This window comes from Theropithecus gelada, chromosome 8 (genome assembly GCF_003255815.1).
Source record: "Theropithecus gelada isolate Dixy chromosome 8, Tgel_1.0, whole genome shotgun sequence".
Lineage (NCBI taxonomy): Eukaryota > Metazoa > Chordata > Mammalia > Primates > Cercopithecidae > Theropithecus > Theropithecus gelada.
Genome location: NC_037676.1, coordinates 92,114,214 through 92,119,946, shown reverse-complemented (window position 1 = coordinate 92,119,946; position 5,733 = coordinate 92,114,214). Strand labels below are relative to the sequence as shown.

At 38.1% G+C, this 5,733-nt stretch overlaps 1 long non-coding RNA gene across 1 annotated transcript; it reads left to right on the top strand.

Annotated features, from left to right (window-relative positions):
• Positions 1-376: 376 nt before the first annotated feature.
• Positions 377-5,308, top strand: LOC112630492. Its single transcript, XR_003120880.1, has 2 exons — positions 377-717; positions 1,357-5,308. It is a non-coding gene; the product is annotated as an uncharacterized LOC112630492 (long non-coding RNA).
• Positions 5,309-5,733: the final 425 nt, after the last annotated feature.

The window sequence follows — 5,733 nt, the reverse complement described above, 5'->3', positions numbered from 1 at the left end:
CACTTAAACCTTGACAGTAGGGGCACCAATAAATTATTATATCTAAAGGGAATCAGGTCAAAGAAGAAATCTTGCAAGGATCTGGAGGGAGATCTGTTTTCTAAAAGCTTATTAGGTGGGTTTTGCTAGTGTTTGTTTTTATCTTGTTTTTTTACCTTCCTCTGTCCCAGCAGGCATTTTAGTGATCTTTTGAAACATGTTTTGACTCTACTTGGTGATTGAAATACACAGTGAGGCTGTACTGCTTTTATAAGCTCTGAAAGTTTAAGAATTTAGGAAGCTAATGATCCTGGGACATTGAACGACTGATTTTAGTATTCAGCTAATAACCCATTTAAAATGAATTCTATACTACTTTCAACTTGCTTGACTGTAGAGTAATTTTGTCACTAGTTACTATATTACTGGAAGATGTATTCCTAGGCTTTAAGATTTGTGAAGGGTGTGAGTCTAACTTCTCAAACCGAATTTGACAGGGACGTAGCAGTGTTTTAAAAAGTCAGTGAAAGGAAAGAGGTATGTTCAGCATTTCTGTCCCATCTTAACACATTCTTTTTCTCATTTTAACAGTGGTAATATTTTATGTTATTTTGGTTTGATTTTTGTTTGTGTCATATGGCTCTGCTGTCCTACGACTCTAAGTAGAAGAGAAAATAGTACCAATAATTTCTTCATGGTGATGCACCTCTCTGTCTTAAGTCTTGAACAATGTTTGAGGTCGATGGTGGCCTAAATGAATAAGCATGTCGTGTGTGGTTACTTAGTGAGTGTAGTTTTGTAAGGTGCAACAAGGAACTGGTAATTAACTGCTGGGCATGAGATTACCCCAAGATTCTACAAACGCACCTAAGCGGTATTATATTTGTGAAAAGATTAGAGGAGCTGAACTGTGTATCTTCTTGGTCTCCAGTGGGCAGATACATGGGGATTGCAGCAAAAATTGGGGAAGTGGCCTCCAAGGATGCATGTGGATGTCCTCTGATCCTCTGAAGCATGTTGGATGGCCATTGTCTTCATTAGAACAAAGAAAAAGCAGAAGTATATTTGCCTTTTAGAGAGAGCTCAGTGTTTCTTTTTGACAAACACTGTGCCCTCTCACACCTGCCTTTTGGGGCAGGGATATTTTATTGGACCACAGATATTCTGAGGGGAAAGAGTTTAAAGTCAGAGCTTGACAAATGCCAGCTCCAGTGCTAATAAGCATTTGTCAAATGCTCTGATTCTAGGCTTTCAAAAGTCTTGAGTTATTAATGAAGTACCCACTATTCACTGTACACTGTGTAAAGTCCCTAAAATGGAAAGAATAATACTTGCTAGTATCCTTTTAAAGTTCATGTTTATATTGTCTGTTTCCAGGAAAAGTGCCCTCAGCTGGGCCGATGAGAACATTCTTGGCACTCTTTTCTGCAGTGGGCACTGATTGAGGGTCTTCCTGGTGTGGCATCATCAGATCCCTGTTGCTCAAACCCACTAATTAGCTGGTTCTTATCTACAAGTAGCAGGGGCCTTAAAGCTCTCTGAGAAGATCTCACACTGTGTCTCCTACATTTCATCTTCTATAATCTCTCATTCTTAGAGACAGAAAGGTGGTTAAAAGACATCATTTCTTTCTCTGGATTTGGAAAGAGTTATATATTGGAATTATGCTGTTAGTTTACACTTGCATTGTTTAAATTAGAGGAAAGGTTATTTCGTACAGAAAAAATAAAAATACTCTTTAACTAACTTTCAGAATATCCCAACTTTTAACATAAGCTGTTTTGTAAAGGCTGGTTAGAGTGACTTCCTTCATAATAGACTTAAAATAAGATGCTTTGAAATCTTGTTCTTTTCTTTACAATACCATATATCAGCTTTGTTTTGAGAGGCAAACTCCATTTTCCCCTCAAATTAGGAAATTACTGTAAGGAACTGGAATGACACACCAGAAGAGATTACATTATAGCGGGGAGGACTAGCATGGGGGTTTCTTTACAAACACTAGACTGGACTATGGATTATAATTTACTTTGTGTTAATAGTTGCAGTTATACATCAAGGACAAAATAGATGTTCTTTAGTTTTTTGTCACCGAGCAGAGGAGAAACAGGGAAACAACAAAGGCCAAATAATTCCCAGCCATTGCTGCTTTGTTTGCATGGAGCCTTTTGAAATGTGAACTAAGAATATTTCTCAGAAGATTTTTAGGTGATTCATATACACAGTAAGGTTTCAGAAATGCCATATTCGAGGGCATATGGAAACCCATGGCTTTTCTGCTAGAGGATTGTCAAAAGTCCAGAATTTCATAACTAAATACCACGAATTTAGTATAGTAGAGCACAGAACTAAAGGCTCTCTTGTGGCTGCAAAGAATTGACTTCACATAGCACAAACTATAATCCAAGACAGTGACTTAGACATAAGAGAGAATAGAACTTGGTAACTGTTTGGGACTGTTTTACAGAGTGATCATGTATATTTCTATATTATTCTAAAAAAATTATTATATTTATACAAAAATTGTTACAACCATGTACAAGTGTGCATAAACAAACAGTGTATTTATGTAGTCTTTATTTGAATGTCAGGCCAGTTAGAGAAGCTAGACGTGTATAACCAGTTTCGTCTTAACAATCAAGTTCAGAAAATAATATGTAGACTTCCACCTAGTTCCTTTTCTGAATAATATTACAGACTTAAGGAAGCTAATAAGAGTCCAAGATTCTCTGAGTGCCTTTGTGAATTACTTCACCTGATTCATGTATGTACTTTCATATAATGGCTTTTAATATTGAGGAATATTTGGATATTAAAATATTAGAGTAATTCTGAGCTCATTAAATTGTAGATTGTCATTTTTTATGAGGATTTACTTTCCTGGTACAACATGTTTTCATCACTAGTTATAATGTATTTTTTTACTTTTGGCTTAGATTTTGAGCCCTCTATTCATGAAATATCAAATGTAGTTCTTTAGGTATGCTGCTTTCTAATTAGGAAGCAGAATGTGATTGCCTACTATTTTCTAGCCACATACCTACAAGTGAATAAAGGATGGAATTCAGACCATGGTTTATGAAATTCAGGCGTTTTTGAGTACTTCCAAGTATTTCTCAAGTAACTTGGTTATGGTTTTGAATGACTAGGAAAATGCTTTGCTTTGTTTGAAAGGGAAATTGTTCAAAAATGAGATCCAATGGAAAACACAGAGGGTGCTACAAATGCAGAGACATTGTATAAACCTATAAGAATTTTACGTGGAACGAGAATTTTGATGCCTCTTAAAAGGAAACCAATGAGATTCCTTATTCATTAGTATTTTGAAAGTTGGCAGTGGAGTGAGAATCTGTGGGGGAAAGGACAGCTGGATCTTGCACTCAGGACTTCTGTCCTCTGCTCCTCAAAGAACTCATTAGTCACTGTTCTCACTCCCACCCTGGCACCGAGGAAAATGTTGATGTTTCCACCTTTCCCACCCCGGCCTATTTAGGGCATACAACCCTTCCTGAATTTCCTGCAGTACAGTTGAGATCACACCGTAGCCTCTAACAAGCATTTACCAGAGATTCAGGGATGACAACAGAGAACTGCAATATAATAAGTAACAGATAACCACTCCATAGTTGTTGCATGCACTTCAGAGTGTGTATAGTCCATTCTCACCTTACAGGAGAACCAGGAAAAGAGAACGATTTGGGAAGGTCTCTCATTTAATTTTTCCCACACTGCTGCCTCTTCTGTCTTTGACTTGTTTCTTCCTCTCACTTAGGAGGAAGTGGTTCTCAGATAATTGGCTAATCACTTCTTTATGGTCGTGAACTCAGAGACTTATCTGTTATGAGGGGAGAAGCATAAAAAAGATTACATCATGTGAACTCTTGAAATAAAATGCCTCAAGACATAAGAGAGGCCCTTACCACTGTCATTCTCAAAAGGAAAGCTTAGTAGGCTACAGAGATTTAAAAAGCAAGCAAACAGGCAACCAAGCCAACAACAAAGACCTGAAGAAAATTCCAGAATAATCTTCAACCTGTGCTTTCACATGCTAAAATTTCGTAATGAAAAAGATTTCTTAAGCTATGTATCTTATGGTGTCAATGGTCAGTGTGGTGGTAGTAGTTGTGATTTGGGCTGCTTTTTTCCTTGTTCATTTTTTCCAAATTTTATTTGGGAAATTTGTGCTGTTCCATTGTGAACTAAAGTTATATATACTGAATGATACAACTTTAACTCCTATGAGTATGTTTGGCTATGTTTTTGGAATTAGGTATTATACATGCCACCTTGTGGCCATTATTAAGAAAACACCTAACATGAAGATGGGAAACAGGATCTTTAGTGACAGCAGCTTGGGCTTGGAGCAGTGCTTTCTGAAGCCTCTTTCTCCAACAACATCCTTAGAACTCTTAGAACCTGGATATCACATTTTAGTGGAAGGAGACAGACAGTAAATAAAATAAAGTATAATAAGTGCTCTGGAGAAAAGTAATGCAAAGAAGAGGGCCAGAAAGTATCAAAGAGTTTGAAAGTACAAATAAGGTACTCTTGGAAGACCTCACTAAGGTCACATTTGAACAGAGATCTGAACAGGATGAGAGACAACTTGGGGTGGGGAGCAGAATAATGTTTCAGATATGGACATTGCAACTGCGAAGGCCTGAGACAGGAATTTGCCTGGCCTGTTCCAGCTTAGCAAAGAAAGAGGCCTGTGTTGCTGATACTCAGAGAGGAGGGAGACAATAGTAGAAAATGCAATCAGAAAAGTGACCAGATGCAGGAGTGACTAAGGCTTTGTAGACTGCTGTATGGACTCTGAATGAAATGAGCGGTCATTGATGGGTTTTTTGCACAGAAGGGTCCTGGTGTGTTTTAAAAGGAATATTCTGGATTCTATGTTAAAAACAGACTGAAAAGCGCAAGGGAAAGAACAGGAAGAGCGATTAGGAGGCTGTGGTAGATTATTATTCAGCAAATATTCACCCTACTGTCCTCTCCATAAAATTTCCCCAGCCCATCATCACTGGATTTGTCTATTTGACTTGCTTTAGTCAATGGAAAGTGAGTGAAAAGTGATTATGTGCCAGTGGGGAGGCAAAACCTTAAAAGACCCAGCAAATTTCTTCCAACCCTTTTGTGCATCTGCCAGAAGAATACTGCAAGCAGCCAGTGCCCCTTAAGCCTGGGCCTCAGAACGAGAGATATGGAGCAAACCTGAACCTGACCAGCAGCCTAGAGCGAAGCCAGGGTGACCCTGCAAAGCCCAGCCAAGCATAGCAAAGCCACAGACTTGTAGACCAATGAGCGTGAAATAAATTGCACTGAAAGCCACTGAGATTGGAGGAATAATTTTTATGCAGTATTACTGCAATGAATCTGATTAATATAGGAGCTACTGCAATAATCCAGGGAAAGAGTGGATGATGAGCTGAAGTAAACTAGGATGGTTGTGATCGGATTAGATTCTGTATATACTTTTGAAGACAAGATTTGAAAGAATTTGCCGATGGCTTAGCTATTAAGTATGAAAGAGAAGTTTTGAAATTTTGGTCCAAACAGTGGGAAGGATTGAGTTGCCATTTACTGACACAGGAAACATGAAAGAAGGGGCAGGTTTACTTGATTCAGGGCATGCAGAGGAGAGCAGAGTTAAACTTTGTATATGTTAAGTTTCATATGCCTCTTATATTTGCAAGTAGAGGTGTCCAGCAAGTAGTTTGACATTTAAAAAAGATTTCCGGAGATCATTTCTGC